This window comes from Lissotriton helveticus, chromosome 11 (assembly GCF_964261635.1).
Source record: "Lissotriton helveticus chromosome 11, aLisHel1.1, whole genome shotgun sequence".
In the NCBI taxonomy this organism is placed as follows: Eukaryota; Metazoa; Chordata; class Amphibia; order Caudata; family Salamandridae; genus Lissotriton; species Lissotriton helveticus.
In genome coordinates this window covers 282745977-282769118 of record NC_136072.1, presented here as the reverse complement: position 1 = coordinate 282769118, position 23142 = coordinate 282745977, and the positions used below count along the sequence as shown (strand labels likewise).

At 42.5% G+C, this 23142-nt stretch overlaps 1 long non-coding RNA gene across 1 annotated transcript in view; it reads left to right on the top strand.

Moving 5' to 3' along the window:
* The window catches only part of LOC144791857 (uncharacterized), a 75355-nt gene extending 57268 nt beyond the window's left edge, over positions 1-18087 (top strand). Inside the window, exons 2-3 of the long non-coding RNA XR_013602486.1 lie at positions 5889-5939; positions 18048-18087. This is a non-coding gene — a long non-coding RNA (uncharacterized LOC144791857). The remainder of the gene's footprint in view (positions 1-5888; positions 5940-18047) is intronic.
* The last annotated feature ends 5055 nt before the right edge of the window (positions 18088-23142 follow it).

Sequence of the window (23142 nt, the reverse complement as noted above, 5' to 3'; positions counted from 1 at the left end):
TAAATGAAAGTGAAGAGGAGAAGATTAGTTTTAGATATACGGATGTAAAGTGATGAGGATAGTAGTGTGAGGAATAAGGAAGTAGAGTGAGGAGGAAAGAGTAGTGTAAGGTATAATGAAGGAGAGTGATGAGTAGAAGAGTAGTATGAGGTATGAGAAAGGAGAATGCAGAGGAGAAGAGTAGTGTGAGGCATAAGGAAGGAGAATGAGGAGAAGAGTATTGTATGGTATAAGGATGTAGAATGATTAAAAGAGCAGTGTGAGGAAAAATGAAGGAGAGTGAGGAAGAGAAGAGTAAGGAGAGGTATAAGGAAGGATAGTGATGTGTAGAAGAGTAGTATGAGAGTAGGGTGAGGAGTGGAAGAGCAGTGTGAGGTATAAGGAAGGAGAGTAAGGAAAAGAGTAGTGTGAGGTATAATGATGTAGAGTGATTATAAGAGTAGGGTGTGGTATAAGGAAGGAGACTGAGGAGAAGAATATTCTGAGGTTGAAGGATGTAGAGTGATGAGAAGAGTAGTGTGAGGTATAAGGAAGGAGAGTGTAGAGAAGAGTGGTGTGAGGTATAAGGATGTAGTGTGATGAGAAGAGTAGTGTGAGTTATAAAGAAGGAGACTGTGGATAAGAGGAGTAGTGTGAGGTATAAGGATGTTGAGTGAAGCGAAGAGTAATGTGAGATATAAGGAAGGAAAGTGAGGAATAGAAGATTAGTACAAGGTATAAATAATGAGAGTGAGGAGTTGAAGAGCAGTATGAGGTTTAAGGGAAAAAAGTGAAGAGAATAGTAGTGTGAAAAATGAGGAAGGTGAGATAGGAGAAGAGTAGTGTGTGTTATAAGGATGTATAGCGATGAGAAGAGCAGCATGAGGTATAAGGGAGGAGAGAGGAGGACAAGAGTAGTGTGATGTATAAGGTGGTTAGTGAGGAGAGGAGTAGTGTGAGGTAGAAGGATGGAGAGTGAGGAAAAGTGGAGAATCAGGAGTAGGGTAGGAGAGTGAGGGGAATAGAATTATGAGACAGAAGGAAGCTGACTGATGAGAATTATGGCCTTATTACGAGGGTCCCAGCACATAACTGTTTACAAATTAAGCACTGTTGTTGGGCAACCGGAGTAGGATCTCGAGAGTGAAACTGAATGTGCTTGTGGTTGTAGTGCGTGGAGCTTGATTGAGTAGTGAAATATTAGTTAAGAAGAGATGTCAATTTATTTTGAGGAAGGTAATACATTTTCCGCAGACGCTGAGGGACGATTAGGTAAAGGAGAGTACATAGCAGTAGTTGTGGGAAACGGTGGCTTATAGGCATAGAATTGGTAAATATAGTAAAAACTCTAACAACTGCATAATAATTAGAAATGTTTTTTTAGAACCATGCAGGCTTCTTGTTTTGATGACTAAGATCTCAGTGGGGATTCTGGCACACTTTAAACATAGAAAGCGAATGTATGTAATTGGAACATAATACATTTGTGTGTTACTAAAGGGCATAGAACCCTCAAAGAAATCCAATACAGCACTATAGAAATTGTTGAGAAGTTAATGGAGCTTTTCAGGACATAAAGGTAAGGAAGGAAGCTTGGATCCCATATTAAAAAGCATAGGTTCTGCTGGATATGGGCTGGGGCAGCATCCCCAATGTATCCTGTATCTCCCAGCAGTGCACTGGACAGACATACACCGAAGGAGGACACTGGGACGGTGTCTACTGTTATTTAAAGTATATGTTGTAAATTATCACAAAGGCCTGTTGTTAGTACGAAAAAGTAAAGTGAATGCATTTAATTGCAACATAATGCATTTGTTTGTCACTAAAGGGCGCAGAAACGTGAAAGAAAATCAATACAGCGCTATAGTAATGTTTTAAACGTTAAGGGGACTTTAAAGGACACAAAGGTAAAGAAGCATGTTTGCGTCCTACTTGGATGCTAAGGTGTTTTATGGCTTCGCATGTAATTTCCATTGAAATCAATGGAAACTCCATGACGAGTTACCCTTGTCATTAGCACTGAAGGGGTTGTGAAGCACAAGTTGTGCTGGGTATGGAGTGGGGGCAGCGTCCATACTGCAGCCTGCATCTCCCAGTGGCACACTGTGCAGACACACCCCAGGGAAGTACAAAGGGATGGTGTTTGAAATATCCCATAAAAGCAGCAAATAGTTTTAAGGTCAAGAAAAAGCTATATGTTATGTATGTGCTAAATGAGGAGCGTTTTAATTTTGAAATACTCACCAAGTCACCAAAAATGGAGCTGATGTAAAAACATAAATATAATCCCTCATGAATCTGAATTATTTTCTTCATCCTGTATAGGAAACAAAAGCAGGTTTGGGTCCCACATTAAGCACGAGTTCTGCTGAATATGTGGTGTGGGCGGAGTCCCCACTGCAGCCTGTATCGCCCATCAGCGCACTGTGTAGACACTCAATGAGGGAGGACAAAGGGACGGTGCTTACTATTAGTAACCTTTTATGATGTAAATGATCACGAAGGCCTGTTGTCATAATGGCTAAAATCAGACCGTGGATTCTGGCACACTACGAAAAAAGAAAGCGAATGCATTAAAACAAAAACATAACGAAATGAAAATATGTTCAGCAATGCAATACTTTAACAGTACGTTGACGAAAAAGACTGTATTTGGCCTGTGCTTTCGCGAGGGGCATTAGTAAAAGAGGCAAAACAAATGCATGCCTGAAACCAATAAAAACAAGAATTACCAAATGACAATGGGGCCTGCAAATAGCAATAAAGGAGGTAAAAAAAACAATTCAAGCCCTCAGACTGATCAAAACAAGTCAAAGAGACAGAGCTGTCTTGCTCAACCTAAAGAAGTCAGAGGTAGCCAATATAAATCTCTATAAACAGCAGACAATAAAGAGAGGTAAAGTCACTGCCTAATCTATGATAATGGCATACATTATTCCACCAGGCTTTATTAGAGAAATTTGATGAACATTTAGATTTGACAGAGATTTGCTGAAAAGCTAAGAGCTATACTAAGCTCTAACAACTGTACATTACAATGTCGTGAGTGGATACCCTCGGAAAGACGCACGAAAAAGAGTATCAGGGAAGTTAGTAGGCAACTCAAGTGAAACATAAAAGATAACTGAGACCAACATTTTTCCCAGAAGGAAGCTGTTGGAGGACAATAGAACAGCATATGCATATGGTCGCTAATTTGGTGGTCACAGGACCAACATTTATGGGAGATGCCCATGGAGAATCTAGCTAGCGAGGAAGAGGTAAGATTTAACCTATGATAGAAAAAAAAACAAAGACTGAAAAGTAAAAGTTGTTCCGAAAGCTTTGTATAGTTTATCCCATTTCTTATTCCAAAATGAAAGAGTCCAGGTGCATCCCAAATCCAATTCCCATTGCACTTCCAACTTAGTTTTGGATTTGACGTATGACAAAGAGCAAAGAAGTCTATATATAGGTGAAGCATATGGACAGAAATAAGAATTGAACAAAGAGGGGATTGTGATGAGGAAGAAGGGGAAGCATTTGGTAATGAATGAAGAACATCAAGAAGAATATTTATGAGAAGGATATTTAGATAAAAAAGGAACAAGGGCCCTTAAATAAGTGTTGAAATTGTCTAAAGGAGAGAGGATAATTATTAGAGAATAAATCTTTGACCCAAATAATACCTTTTTACCTCCAGGTTTTCCAAAATAGCAGTTTGTTGTTAATAGTAATACGATTGTTATACCAGGGAGGAGACTGTCAAATGAAATCAAGAGTCACAAACTGAGATCGATAAAGAGGTTTCAGGATGGTACAAGTATGTTTAAAAAGAGGAGAAGAAATTATGGAAGGCTTAGCTAAAAAAGATAGAACTTCATGGGTAGGAAAAGGAGCTTGAAAATAATGTTCAATATCCAAATGTATTGGGGTAAATGAGGTTAACGTAAAAGAAAGCCATCTAGAGGCTTGTCAGAGACAAAAAGATTTATGATATAACCGGAACTCAGGGAAATTGACTCCACCTTCTTCTTTAGCTTTCCTAAGGCAGGATATAGAAATTCTGGAATTTTAATTCAGCCAAAGAAATGTACAAACTTTAGAATATGTATACATATACATTTCAATGTGGCAGGAATACTAACTGGGAGTATTGAAAAGGTATACATTATTAGTAGTAGTACTTTTAGTAGGTATTATTTCTAAAGCACAGCTATCACTCCACAGGAGTATCTTAGCACTTTGCAGAAAAAGATGAGGATGGTGCTGCTGGCCCGATTGCAGGTGCGATTAGATAAGAGAGAATCAGAGACAGTCCTTAGCTCCAAAAATCCAGGCTTTTAAAGACTTTATGAAACAGGATTACTATTGTATGAAACTGAGATGACTGGGGAGTATATTCCATGCTTTTACTCCAAGAACGGTTACTGATCTCCCCCCCCCCTTTGTTTTACATTTGAACAGTGTGGGTTTTAAAAGATTGGCTGGAGAAGACCTAAAAGGACATGTGGTAACATAGGGTGTGAATCTAGATGTTAAGTATTTAGGTCCTGAAGCTCTTAACACTCTAAAAGTGATGGCGTGATTCTTAAATAGCACTCTTTTATGGATAGGTATCCAAGGCAGTGATTTTTAGGCTGCAGGAGCTGAAGAGCGCCGCAGCAATTTAAGCATCAGGTGGGCTGCTGCATGTTGAACAGTCTGGAGCTTTATGTGGATTGCCTTGTTGACACCTGCGTATAGGCTATTGCAATAGTCTAATCTGGAGGTGATAAGGACTGCTGTAACAGTTTTTCTTGCTGAAACTAGGGGAAGGTAAAAAAAAGTTATAGAGATTTATCAGCTGAAAACACTTCCCAGCCACTTATATTGCTTGTGAACGGAAATATAAAGTAGTCAAATTTTACCCTAAGATTGTTAACTATTTCCACCGTATTAGGTGGGGTGGTGTTTGGCGGCCACCAAAGACTGGGGGTAAAAGTATTTGATTTGCCTAAGAGCATGACTTCTGTCTTGTGTACTACACTTCAAATGGTTCCACTTCATCCAGTGTATGTCCTCCGTGACACAAAGTTGGAAGATCTCTTCTGCATTGGCAGAGTGTTCGTCCAATACTAAAATCAACTGAGTATCATCAATATTGAATGATATGAATTTGTTTTATTGTATAGTTAATAAAAACCGTAGCAATTTTCTTTACAGCATTCAGCAAATATTAGCTTAAAACAACCGAAACAACGAAAAACAGTAAAAATAAAATTTCAATAAAATTACTTTCATAGTCGTAAAGTTGCCTAAAACTTAAAAAAGCAATTCTTAAATGGTATTTACATATGTTAATAAGAGACATCCTTCTGACTTAGTCCACAAAGCTGAAGTGTCTTGATAAAATTAATTCGTTATGGACTCGATTGCTTTCAAATGTTTTTCATAAGCTTGCAGAAACTTTATCATTCTACAGTGCATTTGGGGGTCAGTTGGGTCCAGGCCCCCAAATAATGGCAGTTCTACATGTACGTATTCTCGGATGTATGACATTACAACGCATGCTTTTACCACGCATGCCTTTACAACGCGGTATTTACAACGAGTACCTTTACAACGCATAGTGCTTTGGGGCGTTGGATAGTGAATAGTTTAATTTACTATTCCAACTCCAGTCCCCGTGGATAGTAGGGAAGGTGTTGGATAGTAAATTAAATCTATTCCCTATCCTAGAGCGTCCACCAGCGCAATGCGTTGTAATGGTTTGCGTTGTAAAAGTTGTGTCGTAAAGGCACTGCGTGGTAAAAGTTGCGTTGTAAAGGATGTTTCCCCGTAGTCTCCTATCCAGGAAGGCTTTCTTCAAAAAAGTTACACGCTCAGAGTGCAGCTTCTTGCAATGGCATATTAGATGGATTAAATCTTCTTTTCCATTTCCACAGAGACGGCATTCTTTTGACTCAATATGCCTCCAAGATGGTTCGTCGGCTAAGGTAGGAAATTTGCCAAAGCGCAAAGCCATAAGTCGTTTTTTGATGTAAATGGAGAACGTTGTGTCTAAGTAGGCCACCGGTTTAAGAGTTTTATAATTGTTGAGCCCAGTCCAAGAATGGGAGCGATGAGAAAAAATACCTTTATCTGTTAGCAACGAATGAAGTTTGGCAGCTCTATTTAATGCCTGCTTGAATGATAAGAAAGGCAAATTTTTATTCCAGAGGTTAAAAGAACATGTTTCCTCCAGTGCACTGGTCAAGAATTTGTTGGCCTGCGATTTGTTTTGCGTTTCCAATTCCTGACTTAGAAATTTGTTGAGGTTGTTATCACTAGCGCTTTGCTTGATTCGATACCACACCTTTATATAAGTATAAAGTCTACCCAGTGATTAGTTCATTAGTCCGAATTCTAATCTCATTTGCGCTGGTGATTCAGAACTGGGAAGTTGAAGAACCTTTTTATAGATTTTTGTTATTAAATTGTTGAGAATTTCAGAATCTTTACCGTGCATAGCGACGCTGGCATATGATAAGGTGGGCAGTGCTTTGCTACAGATAACTGTCAGGAGCGGCCTCAATGATGGCCCTTCATACTTTTTTGCCAGTGAGCTAAATACAAATATTAAGGCCCCCGCTCTCTGAGTCATATAATTTTTCTGATCTTTTAGGATAACTTGTCGTCTATGTGGTATCCCAAGTACTTATAACGGGATACTTTTTCCAGTTGTTTACCTTCTAGCCAGATGTTATGATGTGCGGCTTGTCGATTAGTAAGAAGTATTGTTTTTGTTTTAGATGAGTTAGGTTCCAACTTGTTTATAGACAGGAAATCTGAAAGTACAGTTAGGAGCCTCATCAAACCAATTTTAGTTAAGCTCAATAGCACAATGTCGGCTGCATAAGCGAGGTGAGAAAGTTTTAGCTTGCCTAATTTCGGGGAGTGTGTAATGATGTTGTCTAGTTTTCCGGAGAGATCTGACATGAAAAGATCAAATAAATGTGGGCCCAGGACGCACCCCTGTTTTAAACCGATAGTTGTGTACACTTTTCTCAATAGGCTGGTTCCTTCCCCAAGTTTTACTTGAGTCCAGGTGTCAGTGTAGAATAATAACAAACCCCTCAGTGTTCTCTCTGGTATTTCCCATGCTTTTAACTTTGCCCATAGCAGATTCCAGTCCACGCTGTCGAAAGCTGCTTTTAGGTCTTTGAAACACAGGTGCAAGTCCTGTTTCTCACGCTTGCATTTTTCAGCAACCATTGTAATAGATAAAATGTTGGAGGTTGTTCCAATCCCCTCTCTAAATCCTGTTTGGTTAATTGGAATCAGGTTTCTTTCCCCGGACCAGTTGACCAGGTCTTTCAGAAGTAATGATGCAAGGTATTTAGCTTCTACGTCCTGCAGTGCAATTAATCTATAATTAATTGGGTTTGTTCTTTCTCCGCCTTTATATATGGGCGTTATTATTGATCCTTGCCAGCTGTCCGGTATTCGATTATTAATCTGTATTTCGGCAAAGAGATTCTCGAAATGTGAGCTCCAGTATTCTGAGGCGTGTTTGCAGATCGCTTGGGGAATGCCGTTCGGCCTGGAGCCCCGTTACTTTTGCCCTTTTTGAATATTTTTGCTATGTCCTCTGCTGATTAGATGACATGATTTACTACTGGCGTGAATGTTTGGAGTAGGTCTGTTATTAGGGACTGACAGCTGCTTTCTTCGTCTGAGTTCAGTTTTTTCAGGTTTTCTGATGTTGATTGTTTCCGTGGAGCGTTTGATAATTTTTGTTTAAATTTTTGTGAAAGGAAGCTGACCCATTCCGTTTCCTGCACATTCGACGTTAAGATGTTTCGATGTCTGGTCATTTGATTTATTGTATTCCAAAATGTATTTGAGTTTGGATGTTTAATACTGAATAGCAATTTAGTCCAAAAGTTCTCATTTTCCTTTTTTTGAATTCCCAGATCTTCTGTTTGTATTGTTTTCTTTGTAGGAGAAATGTCTCCAATAGTAGTCCTTATGTGTTATTTAATTGTAACTTCTTTTGTGTTCTTCTTAAGGCCCTTCTTAGATATTGCACCTCTTTCGGGAGTTGAGCGATTGGATAGAGTCTTTTGTCCTTCATGCTCGGAACTTTCATTTTCATCTTTAGTTTGCCTAAGAAGAGAGACCAGGCTTGAATCCTATTCACTGGTTTGTTTCCTAATTCAGCCAGGATTTCCTTTATTATCGAAAACCACTCAATTTTATTTGTGTTTGTCCAATTAATACGTTTTTGGTTAATGGTGTCTAATTGGCCCTCCAGTATATTAGATGATTGGAATCTTTCCATGCAAAAATTAAATTTGATGTTTTGAAACGCGTGATCACTCAAGGGGGTGTAATCTATATAAAAGCTAACTAATAATGGGATTAACGAAAGACTTACAATTGTAAAGTCAAGGGTTGATTGGGCCTGCGGGCCGTAGTACGTTTTGTTTGGTGGACGGTCTTCGTCTGTCCTTCCATTAAGCACTCGCATACCTTGGTACTCAAGATCTGTCACTAACTGCTGGCCCAGTCGATCCTTTCGAAACCTCGCCCCAACTTGAGATTGCTGTGGGACACACCAATACATATTGTCTGCTGTTAATATTTCATCTTCTTCCGACGCGAATATCAAGTTTGAATTGAAGTCTCCAGTCACTATTATGTTCCACGAAGGCTCAGCACTGCGAAGGCCTGTAATTACTTTACTTAGTAGAGCATTTTTTACCTTTTTGACTCAGAACTTTGGTTGTGCGTAATAATTAATCAAGATTATCGTTCTTTTCTTAACTATGTTTTGATCCGAGAATTTAATTAGCAGTATACTAGGGTCAGGAGATTTAAGCTGTTCCGTTTTAATTATTAAGGCTGCAGATACTTTGACTGTCAGGCCACCTATTGCACGACCATAGTGCTTACATTTTTCTGCTGCTACAGTGTAGTGGACGAAGCCTGCTATCGGAATATCTTCTTGCAACTATGTTTCTTGTAGGGCAATTACGTCACAATTAGCCCACTCCTTTAGAGGCAATGCATCCTCTAGCAATTTCTTCGCCCCAGCTATGTTCCACGATAGCAAATGAATACCTTCGGATTCTGCATGGATCACCCTTTCGCTCTTTGGTCAGTTTCTCCTCTTGTCACTTAGCAAGCTGAGAAGCCAATTCCATTGATCCATTGTTGAGGTGGGCTCCCCTACACTATCTACATCTGATCAATATTGAATGATGATATCAGTTCTGATGAGGGAAGCCATTTAGATGTTGAACAACACTGGTCTTACTATAGAACCCAGCGGAGCACCTGTATGCAGGGGTTTTACGGCTGACTGATAGTGGCCAAGCATGACTATTTGATGACAGTCTATTTAAACCAGTCCAGGACAGATGGGAAATGCCACACACTTTGAGGCGATGTAATAGGATCTCATGAGAAATGGTGTCAAAAGCAGCTGACAGATCTAACAGAATCAGTACTGCATTTGTACCCTCAGCCAGGGCAAGTTTTAAAGTCTCCGAAGTATGTAAAAGTGCTGATTCTGTGGAGAGTAGTGGCCTAAAGACTGATTGAGTCAGAAACAGCTTATTAGTGGTTTCAAGAAATGTCACTAGTTGACTGTTGACTATTTTTTCAGTGATTTTGCTGAGGCAGGGTAATTGGGAGATAGGCCGGAGGTTAAAAAGAGCCGTAGGGTCAGATACATTTTTTTTCTGAAGGAGTTTAACTGCTGTCATTTTCCAATCAGGTGGTACTACTGCTAGCGAAAGTGATGAGTTAATTATGCTGTCAATGAATAGGTTGACAGTGTCAATGATGGTGTGGAGAACCTTCGGAGGCCAGGGATCAAAAGGAGATCCTGACTTGCAAGAGAGGATAGCTTGTCTGGATTGTTCCATATCAATCACTTGAAATTAATGCAAGTGGTGTGCCTATTTCTGGGGTTCAGATGCTAGTTCTGTTTGAGGGGGAAGTGTCCCCTTAAAATCAGAGTAATTGTTTTGCATTTTCTGTTTTAAAAAATCAGCTATTTGGTAACATAGAGTCTGTGAGGGTGGGACATCTCGTTCTAGGGATTTAGGGTGCATGAAGGATTTCACAATTTTAAAAATGTTTTTTTGGTCAGAGTCAACTGGCACGAGTAATTCAGTGTAGGATGCTTTCTTTTCTAGTCTAATTGGATGGTGATAGCATTTTAAGGCTTTTTGAACTGGGAAAGTTCTTGCGGTTTATAGTTTCTGCACCAGTGGTGTTATCGAGCTGTCTGCATCGAAGGTGTAGTTCTATCAGTTTTTAAGTGTACCATGGAGATGAGATTTTAGTGCTTGGATTTTTTCCTTTTTAAATTGACTGGGGGGGGGGGCTAGAGCATTATGGAGTGAGGACATCCAGGAGCTAAAATATTGTGAGTCCTTAATAGGATCGCCCGATAAATTGGGTCTAAGGTCTGGTGCTTTATTTTTAATATCAGGCTTGGCTATCAATTTGCTCCATATCCTGACCGTTTTGAGGGTGCCACAGGTACGACCCCGTGTAGTTTTGACAAGTTTGCATTTTATTTAAAACGGGATGAACCAATGATCTGTCCAAGACATAGGTATTGGGGCATTCATTTTTAGGAAACAGTGATTAGAACAGATTCCATCCCGGGTATGTCCAGTATTATGGGTGGAAGAACATGCCAACTGTTCTAGTCCCAGGGTTTCAAGGGTATCTAAGAAATTTCGAACTCCTGGTTCATTCTTGCATTCTAGGTGTATATTAGGATCCCCCAAGAAGGGTGAGATTTGAATAGCGGAGGGTTGAAGGGCCTAAGTAGTCACCCAGTGTGTCTAGAAATTAGGCACTAGGGCTCAGAGAGCGATAGACCAGGGCTCCAGGAAAAGAGGTGGACCCATTGACATGAAGGCAGAGACCTACAATTTCTGCCCCTTTCAGATCCATGATCTCGAAAGTAGAGCATTGGAGCGTATTACGGTAGAGTATTCCAAGCCCTTCTCCCCGTGATTCCAGCCTATCTTGTCTGTGTAAGGTGTATCCCTGAGGGACAGCCTGAGCAATGTCTGGACCACACCACTCAGTCAGTTAGTCAGTCAGAAACCTTTATTCGATTTCAAATGAATCATAAAAGTTCACAAGGAAAACAAACAATCATAAAATAAGACAATATTTTCAAAACAGCATAAAAAATATCTTTCGCAGACAATTAAACACCTAATTACATACTTTTACATTGCGTATTGTTTCCTTATTCTAAAAACAATTGTTTATAAAAACCAAGCACAGAGCTGCAACTGGAAGCATTTGCTAGGGAATGTAAATAATTAAAACCCTCTTTATGGGAGCGGAAACCGTTTTCGTTTAAAATTGGTTTAAGAAACCACGACCTGGGGTCTTTATATAATGTGCAAAATAACATAAGGTGCATATTATTTTGTTGAGCTGTGTTGTTACAAGGACAGGGGTGGTAGCCTCTCTAAGTGAAATATTGTCATTAAAAAATGTGCATTTCCCTGTAAGCTAAAAGACAAATAAAATTATTGCTGTTTTAAGAAAGGGGGTCCAGTCTATCTGTGGGCCTAGATGATCTACTCAGCTCAGATCCAAAAGCTTCTTTTGTAGACATTTTCATGTCTGGCGGTATACACTAAGGCTTATCATAAAAAATCTTCTAATCCTATCTTATAAAAGGTTTGTTTAACATAGCGTAACCAGGGGACCGCCATTGCATTGTCTAAATTCATGCAATCTTTTAAGACAAGTTGAGAGAAGTTAAGTTCCTCTGAGGACCACATTTTCCTCCATAAAAACAGGGATGCCATGTGTATTCTGTCTGTGATATAATCCATACCCACCTCCGAGTGGCAAAATGAGGTAGGGGAGCTAGACGGGATAAATAAGAGTCTCTTCAAAAATGTGTTCTCGATTATTTGAATCTGGGTACTCTTTTGGTATCCCCACACTCCTGCACCATAAGTTGCTCCTGACAGACATTTTGATTTGTACAGGGTTATCAGCTCTGCAACAGGTTTATGACCAAGTTTGGCCGCAAATCGAAACAGCCCCTCAATAACTCTTGAAGTTTGTTGCACCCAAGATACTAAAAGTTGATCCCAATTTAAGTTAGAGTTAAAAACATTACCCAAATAGCTAACATTTTTTACCTTACAATTCACTGTGTATTTTTGTGTTTTCGTTAATTTAGGCCCATATACCATGACAAAGGATGTCTTATAATTCACCTTCAGGTCTAGTGATGTTATATATTCGGTGAAAGCATCCAAACATCCCTGAAGGCTGTTAGCAGTCAAGGCCATCAGGACTGTATCATCAACATACGACAATAAATGTACTTAGGCACTGCTATTTTTGGGAAGTCCAAGTGTGTGTTTAACAGAAACTGCTCCAGCCCGTTTGTATAAACCAAAAATAAAAACGGGGCTAGAATGCGGCCTTGCCGGACCCCCTCTGTCGAGGCGATGGGCTTGGTCTTCTCTCCCCCTGTGCTATAACAGATTGCTACAGAAGTGGAAGCATGTAGTCTGCGGAGGAGAGTGACAAGTTTCCTCAAAGCCCAAATCTTCTATCAGCGCCCACAACTTGCTCCTGCACACTGTGTCGAAGGCACTGGACAAGTCCATGAAAGGCAGGTGGATCGACCCTCCCCTGGCCTTCCTGTACATGCCCATGATCACCGACAAGTTGAGGCATTGTTTAACAGTTCCCATTCCTTTCTTAAACCCATATTGTATATGTGATATTAGCCAAGCATTGTTAGCCCATAACTCCAGGCGTGCCAGAATTACCCTCCCCCTTACCTTACATGTGGCATCTATAAGGGAAATTGGCCTGAAACAGGTTGGATCGTTTCTATTTCCCTTTTTAAATATTGACACTACCACAACTTTCTTCCAAGATTGTGGGGTCTCTCCCATTATGACGGCTCTAAAAACATTTATTAGTACAGGGCACCAAAGTACCGGATTTCTTTTAGAGAGGTCCAAAGGTACCCCGTCTGGGCTTGGGGCTTTAGAGGCAATGCCCTTTCTAAGGGCCTCCTCCACTTCGCCTAAAGTTAGGGATGCACTTAATTGCCTGGCGCATTCCGGATTAAAAAATATATCCAGCTGACTGACCTGTAGACTAATATCATTTGGATTAAAAATCTTCGTAAAATGGGACTCCCAAGCTAAACCCGTTATATTTGATTCACGTTCCTGCTTACATCCGTGAAGAGTGGATGATTAATCACCTCCCAAAAAGACCTAGAATCTCTTAGCATTCCTGCCTTTTCTAAACCTGGCGTATCAATTCTTCTTTTCTGCCCTCTATTGTAGTTTTTGTAAGACCGTCTAGCTTCCTTAATCAAGACCCTATCCCGTGGTACTGTACTTAGTGCTGTTTTTAAAACTCTATTTGCCGTTGAGCACTCCGAATCAAACCATTTATGTTCAGGGCGATTAATTTTCTTTACTGATGTAAGCATATTTTTTGCCACATCTTCACATACAATTTCAAAACTTCCTATAATGGATTCCGGGGGGGGGCTAAATAAGTTAAACAGGTCATCATGTCAGTTAAGTTAGACTTAATTATATTCTCCTCAAATTTGACATGATCCAAAGTATTCCATTTCAACCTTACCCCATGATCACAGTTATATTTTATAGGACAGTCCACAGCCATCCCCTTCGGGTCTTAATTTTTAAAGTGGGTGTTAGAGCATTGTGGTCACTGGCAGGGTGCGGTTCAACCAGGACATTTTCTATAAGATCGGAATATCTTCTGGTAATCCACATCAAATCAATCATACTGGTTCTGCCCCCGCCCTGAAATGTCGGGAAGCATGCCACCGAGCTGTCCACTAAATTGTTCACCATGGATAAGTCATTAACAAGAATGATTGTGTTTAATGCATCCCCCTGAGGAGTATGTTTAAAATGGGCATGCGGAGAACCATCAAGATCAATCAACCCACACACTTCGTTACTGCTTTGCTGACATAGTGTACAGTTGAAATCTCCAACCCAGATAATACATAAAGGGGTGAATTTTAGTGCTATTGTGTCAATTTCCTCTTGTAGGTGATTTATGACCCCGTGCTTTTCTCATCGAAAATGTAGTACCAATTGACTAATAATAAACTTACATCTAACAAATTAAAACACATAATCAGTTGGTACCAAGGTGAATCAGTTACCTTTTCGATTACGATCACCTCATACCTCACTGAGATCAAGTTTACCAATCCCCCCTTGCCCTCCCTGACAATGATGGTTCCGCCAAAACATTATGGGCCAGATGTAGGTAATTTCGATTTACCGACTCTTAAATACCGACTCATACCGAATCGGTATTTAAGAGTCGGTAAATTGGAAGGAGGCAGATGTAGGTAAAAAATTACCGATTCTGTAAGAGTCGGTATTTACCGATTCTTTAAATACCGAATCTGTATTTCCTATTGATTCCTATGGGCCTTGAAGCCCATAGGAATCAAAGGGAAATACAGATTCGGTATTTACAGAATCAGTAAATACCGAATCCTGCAAGGGTGCAGGGGGTGTCACTTTGACACTCTCTAGCACCCGAAGTACAGGCTTGTGTGACATGTGGCACACATACATGCCCTAAGGGCATGTCTGTGTGTCACATTGCACAGGTGTGCATGCACAGATGTGCATGCACACCTGAATTCGGTATTTTACCACCCAATAGGATTGGGTGGTAAAATACCGACTCTTAAGGGCCTGTGGCACTCTTAGGAGTGTGAGCTACATATGGATTTACAGAATCGGTATGTTTACCGAATCGGTAAAATACCGAAGTGGTAAATTTACCGATTTGGTAAATATACAGATTCTGTAAATAACTACCCACCTACATCTCAAAAGCCAAATACCAGTCGGTAACGGCCAAAATCGTCCGTTACCGACCGGTATTTGGCTACCTACATCTGGCCCTTAGTGACAAATATCCATCTATGTTAACGTCCGTTCTACTCCATGTTTCCTGGGTACAAATAATATCAAATGTTTTAATGTACCAAACCCAGACCTCATCTGTTAGCTTTGGGATAATCCCGGCTACATTCCAGGAAAGTAGGCGTAGCTGGTGATAATTTCTTTGAAGATAAGGTGCTTGCATGACTTGTCCATTAGGGCCACTCAGGGTCTGGTCGGATGTAGCGGCTATTAAACCCAAATCTCCCAGACTCTCACTCATATTATGTAGCTGGAATAAAGTGCGTTTATCAAACCCTTGACTCGACTTCAAATGATTTTGCCCAAAATTATCATTAAGTACCATGCCACTCCCTTAGCCAAGTTTCTACAACAAACAGGATGCCAAGATTCCAATCTAGGATCAGATCATGAATGTTTTGGGTATCCTGACATAGGGATCGTGCAGTTATTGGTCCCCTTAAGGTGATTTGGAGGGCCTTGCGACTTTCTTCGACTGTTCAGGTTAAGAATCAAGTACAAGTTTGCAACTCCTACACATAATATGGCCCTTCCAGTTGTCATGATACATGTAATTGTCACAGTTCTGTGAGGCAATATTAAAGCCAAGCAAAAACATCTCTTGTTAATGGCATATCCCGGGTTTAAATTGGGAAGCATTGCTGGCTGCGTCCGGGTGCCGACAGACGCAGATGGGTTTGCCTTTGCCCGGTGGCGGGCACATTTAAAGGTGTGTGCACCATCAACCACTAGACCGCAGACAGAAAAAGATGGCCTCAGTTCCAGTGTAGTTCCAGAATACCACCCCTCCTAGAGGCAGGTCAGAGCTGGAACGCCAGCAAACACATAGAACAGGGCTCTCAACAGGAGAGCGGAAGTGAAAAGGAAAGCTGAGTGCACAAAATAGGACTAGAAAGGTTTGTGCAAATTCAAATTCAAAACACTTTAACACAGATTCTACCGGGATCTAAATAGATTCTAACTGTTGTTTAATTTGCAATCTGGCAGCAGTGATTTAAAAAACAAAGGTCCCCAGTACAAATCCCCCCACCAGTTTAAAAATTAAAATTAAAAGCCTTAAAAAGCATGAAAAAACAAGAAAGAGACAGCATGGTGCCTATCTATGTCCGCCGGGCGCCCACATTGGTGGCCACATTTCAAAGTGTTTGCACCATCAACCACTAGACTGCAGCCTGACAAAGATGGCTGTACTTCCTGTGTAGTTCCAGTATAGGACCACTCCTAGAGGAGTCCCAGAGCTGGAATGCCGGCAAACACGTAGAACGGGGCTCTCAACAGGAGAGCGGAAGTGAAAAGAAAAGCCAAGTGCACAAAAAAGGGACTAGAAAGCTTAGGGCAATCATCATTTTGATAGAATCCATACAACCTCACCCTGAGAGAAAGAGGGGATTCCAGGAGGAAAGCAGTTTGTCAACTTTATCTAGACAACATTCGCTGTAATCAAATCATTTTGTAAGAGGCGAACTAGATGCCCAAATAATTAATTTTGGAAGTATTCCAGTAGAACCCTGTGGCTGTGAAAGAATGACTGAAAGCAAACTTAGAAAGGCATGATTTCAGTTTTATCAGAATTAATCTTGTATCTGGACACCGAGGAAAAGGTAGCAATTTCTTGAAGAAGAGCTGCAACAGACTGTTCAGGAGTGAAAATGAAATGAACTATGTCATCAGGATAAGCTGAAATTTTTAAATGATCACCTCCATATTGAAATCTATTGATGTCAGAGTTATTTCTGATACGGGACAGGAAAGGTTGCAAAGAAATTTTAAAAAGAGGGTGGAGATCGGACATCTCTGACGAATACCATGAAATAATGCAAAATAACTAGGGATATTCCCCTTAAATAAAAATGATGCCTTGGGGGATTGATATAGTAAAGAAATGAATTAAATTAAATGGAGACCAAACACATGTCAGGCTAGGGATTTCAGCAAGAAGGACCAGTCCATGGGATCATGGGCCAGATGTAGGTAAATCCATTTTACCGATTCTAAAATACCGAATTTTACCAAATCGGTATTTCAGAATCGGTAAATGGAATGTAGGAAAAAAATCGGTAATATTTACCGATTCGGTAAAATTCGGTATCGGAGACTCGGTATTTACCGAATCGGTATTTACCGAATCGGTATACCCCATTCATTCCTATGGGCCTTTTTGGCCATAGGATTGAATGGGAAATACTGATTCGGTAAATACCGAATCGGTAAATACCGATTCGGTAACCGAATCGGGGAAAAAAAGTGAAACCTATGAAGGCAGCCAATCAGGTGCAAACACACTCCCCCTCCCTGACAGGAAGTGGCCACCCAGGCAGCTGCAACTAATTAGAAGGTTCTGGAGAGGCAGTCAGAGCTGAGCAGAGTCACAGAGCAGCAGGGAGAGTTTTTTGTAACTTTACAAACTGAAAAATGGCAAGCAGCAGTGAAAGATAAAAGCTAGACAGGAAGAGGAAAATAAAGTTCAGCAGCATGGAGCTGCAGGTACATGTGGAGGAGGTAGTGAGGGTGCACAACAAACTTTTTGGCAGGCAATCCCTCACTGTTGCCGAGTCTGCCAAAAGAAAAATCTGGCTGGCAATTGTTGAGAAAGTGAATGCTGTGGGAGTCACAACCAGGAACACTGAGGACCTTAAAAAAAGATTCTATGACCTCAGGAGCCTTACCAAGAGGAAAATGGCTGAAATCCACAAGCAGGCAGGCCTAACCGGTGGAGGCAGGAACACAGCCCCCCCCCCTGACTGACCTGGAGGAGTTGGTGGCCTCAACCATTGAGGCAGACAGCGTCTGCGGACTGGGAGATGTGGACAGCTCAGCCAGAGGTGCAACAAAAAAAGCTAAGACACATGCGCAGCATGACACCCCATACCAACCTGCTTCCCTTTACCCTTTGTGGACAAGCAACCCCCAGTCCAGTACTGCTAGCACTATACAGGAGCAATGCATTATGGGAAATGTAGTCAACAAATGTAAGACCATGTGTAACAGCGCAGACATCAGCAAGTTAGTGAAATGATTGCAGATAAATGAAAGTGAAATGTGTAAATCATTTATTGTAGTGACAGTGACACAGTAGCACTCAGTTAATATACGCTCATTTATACCTAGGGGCCAAATCACACAGTCGACCCACTGACACAGAAGGGACTGCACCAGAGAGGGAGGAGAGTGAGGAAGCAGGTCCAAGCCAAGTGCAAGTCTTGCAGGAGGAAGGTGACACAACTGGCATGTCCCTGGAAGATGACACTGTACTGACCTCAGAGTTGCTGCACTCCCCACAGCTTTCCCAATCCCCTCACTTGCAATTCTCACCAGAAATGTCACCATCTCTGCTCCAGTCCACTCCTGTAATCCCACCAGCCAGGAGGCGTGTCGTGGCCCCACTATCATCAATGGAGGCAGCAGAGGGTGAGGGGGAGGCTGAAGACACCGTGGATGAGAGTTCGGCAGCACTGCAGTCCACAAATGAGATGGGCCCTTCTCACAGAAGACATCGCAGACTCAGCAGTGCAGGTGGGCGTGGTGAGGGCACTGTGTTCCGTGGGCTGGAGGGGAGCATGGTGCACATTCAAAGAATGCAGGGCAAAGCAATCCAAGCCTGCCAACGCTAACTCAGAGCCCTGAATGTGCACATAGGAGACATAGGAAAGGGCATGAGAGATATAGTGGAGGTGTATAAAGGAGTAGCCCAAACAAATAGGGACATTGCAGCAGGGATACAGCAGATGAGCCAATCAGTAACGCAGCTATGCTCTAAACTTGACAGTGTGTCACACACATCGCGCAGGGATGCCCGTGCCCAGAATATGGCCATCAATCACTTGGCCACTGCCACATCCCTGCTATGCAGGAGAGGCATAAATATGCAGGAGGCATTGACGCAGAATACAACTGAGGTCACCAGGGGCATGGCCAGAATGACCAGTGCTCTAGAGGCAATGTTGATATCTCACACAGCACAGAATCCTGCCCTGGACGTGGCAGCGGGTGAAGACACAAGTAGCCGGAGCAGCATAGCAAGCTCTAATGTGGAGACAGGGAAGAGTACCAGGCACCAAGCTGAGGCTGCAGGGCACGCTGAACAAAGCGAACAACATCCAAGTGGCTCAGGGAAGCGCGGGCGCAAGTGACATTACCGTTCATGGGTGAAGTAACCTGGGACATACAGTCCCCACGTGTATATTCTTTTATGGTGCACTTACGTGCTTAAATGTTGTGGCACCATTAAAATACGTTGGTCCCATACACAACCTGTCTGTGTCTCATTACTTACTCAGAAATAGTTGTGTGTAATCTCCTCACGTCTGTATCTGCCATCACTTGGTGTTGACACTCCAGCAGGTTGTGGTTCAGGTACAGTAACCTCGTCATCATGATCCTCAAAGTCTGACAACTCCACCTCTGTGCCCTTCTTCACGGCAAGGTTGTGCAACATGGCACAGGCAGCAATGATTTTACAGCAGGTGATGGGGGTATACTGCCGGGCACCTTCACTCTTATGCAGGCACCTAAACCTGCTCTTCCATATACCAAAGGTACGCTCCACAATATTTCTTGTGCTCTTGTGGGCCCTGTTATATCTCCTTTGGCTGGGTGTTGAGGGGTTGAGGTACGGGGTGAGGATGAAGGAGCGGAGGGCATATGCACTGTCCCCTAAAAGGAAATGGGAGTACATTACTCACATGCATTCATGTACTTCTTTTTGCAATAGGTGTTAATGGGGTCGAACACTGTCTTACCTAGCAGGTATCCTTCACCAAATTCCCCTGCTGTCAGCCGTGCATAGATACCGCTGTTTTGAAATATGAAGGAGTCGTGGGTACTCCCAGGAAAATTTGCCACAAGGTCAGTGATGGCGCACTTGGCATTGCAGATCACCTGCACATTGATGGTGTGGGTGGACTTTCTATTCCTATATATGTATTCGGTGGCAGCAGGGGAACAAATGGGAATGTGGGTGCCATCAATGCAGCCAATGATATTGGGGAAATGCGCCATCAGATAAAAGTCAGTTTTTGTTTGGAGCAGTTCAGCATGGGTTTCAGGGAAAGTTATATAGTGGTCCATCCTCTGTACCATGGCGTCAAGGAATTTGTTGAAAAAGCGTGACAGGCTGCTCTGGGTCACCCCACCTACCGCAGCAACCACACTCTGGTAACTCCCAGACGCAAGCAGGTGTAGGCTGCACAGCACCTGCAAGTGGGGTGGGATGGCATGCAGCCTTGGGGTAGTGTGCTCCAACAGTGGGTGGAGGTCCCTGATGAGGTCCAAGATGGTGTCTGAGTCCAACCTGTACCTCTGGAGAATCTCTGGCTCTGTGAGCATGAACAAGGTGATCCTCTGTCTGTAGACCTGCTCCAGTCTCAGCCATTCCCTCTCTCCTTCCTCCTGTAGCCGTAGCCGCCTCGCAATGACATAGAATGCCTCCATTGTGAAAAAAGTATTGCATTTTGGGTCCTTTTTTATAGGCTGCACCTGGTTACCACCCGATTTCAATCCATGGTAAATACAGACTCTTAAATACTGAATTTCAAGCAAATTCGGTATTTAAGAGCTTACCTGCATCTCAATATTCAATTTTACCACTTCTTATTTACCGAATCGGTATATTTACCGAATCGGTAAATTCACAGAATCGGTAAAATTACCGATTCGGTAAATTTACCGAATCGCAAACTGTTGCGATTCGGTAAAATTACCGACTCTGTACATTTACCGATTCGGAATGTTTACCGATTCGGTAACTTTACCGATTCGGTAAATTTACCGATTCGGACGATTTTCAGTCCCCTACATCCCAAAAGCACAATACCGGTCAGAAACGGACGAAAATTGGTATTTTCCGCCGTTTCCGACCGGTATTGGGCTATTTACATCTGGCCCCAAATGCTTTCCCAGAATCAACAGAAATTGCTGCCAGAGGATATGAAAGAGAAGGAGCCTTATTTAAAATATTGAACAATAATCTAGAATTACCTAAAGTAAATCTGCCTCCAATAAATCCTGGCTGATCTGTACCAATCATTGAAGGTAGGAAGGGTTCACGGCGTAAAACTAGTAATTTGGCAAAGATTTTATATTCCATGTTGACTAACGAAATAGGCCTGTGGTTTTCAGAAAAATCCGGGTCTTTACCTTCCTTATGGAGAAGGCAAATAGTAGCCTCTTACAAGCAGCCCTAAATGGATCCAGACACATAGAAAAAAAGAAAAATTTCTAATAGCCTAGGGAGAAGAAGATTAAAGAAGGGGAGAAAAATGTAACCATGAAGCCATCAGGACCAGGGGATTTGATCTTCTTAAGAGACTGAGGTTCCTGATTATACTTTTGATTTATTCTTTGCACAATATTATAAATACCTGGCCATATCTTTGGTCCTTACCATTTCTGATATCATTAAAATTATCAATAACTTAAAAGTTAGTTGCCTTTAGGTTTTTTAAGGGATTGTTGCGTTTGCCAGTTGTTGACTCGTTTTTTACTACAGCCCTTTATTCTTTTTCAAGAGTCAGGTATTTTTCCCCCGAATTGAAGCTCGCTAGGTTTACCATTTCAAAAAGGCTCAGGAGGACTCCAGCAGAACTCTCAAACTTTACATCTAGTTCAAATCTGCCATATTTGAATATGGTTTGGTTGAAAAACACGAACTACAGTCCAGAACTATATTGAAGATATAGTTCTGGACTAGGCCCAAGTGTGAGCTCGCGGAAGGGGGAAGGTGTTATTGAGGCTGGAGCTGGTCAAGCCGAGGAAGCGCTAACAGTTTGCTTATCACCATGAGGGGAACGGCTCCTACCTGCACTCCACGCCGCGAGGGGAACGGTTTATTCCCGCAATCCATGCCGTGAGGGGAACGGCTTCTTCGCCAGCAACGCGCCGTGAGGGGAATGGCTGGAAATAGTAATAGCCTATAACTCCCAGCACGCCAAGGGGAGCAACGCAACGCGCGCACCGGTGCTAGCCTACAAAGTGCTCCCAGCCCCACGCATCGCGGGAAGCGCTAACAGTTTGCTTATCGCCGTGAGGGGAACCGCTCCTACCTGCACTCCACGCCGTGAGGGGAACGGCTTCTTCCCGCAATCCACGCCGTGAGAGGAACGGCTTCTTCGCCAGCAAAGCGCCATGAGGGGAACGGCTGGAAACAGTAATAGCCTACAACTCCCAGCAGGCCAAGGGGAGCAACGCAACGCGCGCACCAGCGCTAGCCTACAAAGCGCTCCCGCCCCCACGCATCGCGGGAAGCGCTAATAGTTTGCTTATCGCCGTGAGGGCAACGGCTCCTACCTGCACTCCATGCCGTATGGGGAACGGCTTCTTTCCACAATCCACGCTGTGAGGGGAACGGCTTCTTCGCCAGCAGAGCGCCGTGAGGGGAACGGCTGGAAACAGTAATAGCCTACAACTCCCAGCAGGCCAAGGGGAGCACAGCAACATGCGCACCGGCGCTAGCCTACAAAGCGCTCCCGCCCCCACGCATCGCGGGACAAGCGCGGGCCAAGGGCGGGTCCGTCCCGCTACAGGAAAAGACAGGGCAGGGCCCCCCCTCTAACAACTGGAGGCCAAGACCACACAAGGAAAGCGCAAAGGTCTAAAGGGACTGTGGGGATTGGGGATATCACACGATCTCCCACATTTCTCTTCAGCCATCAGGAGACGATTTCAGCAGTGTGGCATCCACACCACTGAAAGCGCATTCGCTATCTTGTACCACGGGTGAAACCTGGCCTGGCACAGGGACTAGAAGAAGCCGGATCGGACTATTCCCCCTTGCTTTTGACAACACCACTAACGAACAACAAGGTACTGACAAAATTCTGTTTGGCCCTGAGTCATTGTGAATTATTTCACTATTTTACTGCTAGTCCCACTTTCACACGGACTTGTAAGAAAAACGATTTGTGCATATTATCATTTGTAAGTTTTGTTGCTTATGCTAGTATAGCTATTTTAAATGTATTGTTATTCCCTCTTCTTCAAAATTCTCTTTATTAGAAAATGGGGAAAAAGGTTTGCCCAGTAAAAAAACTGCCACCTCTGCAGCATACACCTGCCCAAAAACAAACCTCAATTGACAGGATGTTAGAAAAAGCTTTAGGGGCAGTAGCCTCAGAAATTAAAAGAACGGAGAGGAGGGTATCGATTACACCTAATTTAGCCACTGGTCCATTGATTTTGCCCTCCCCTGATGAAACAGATCAATCAA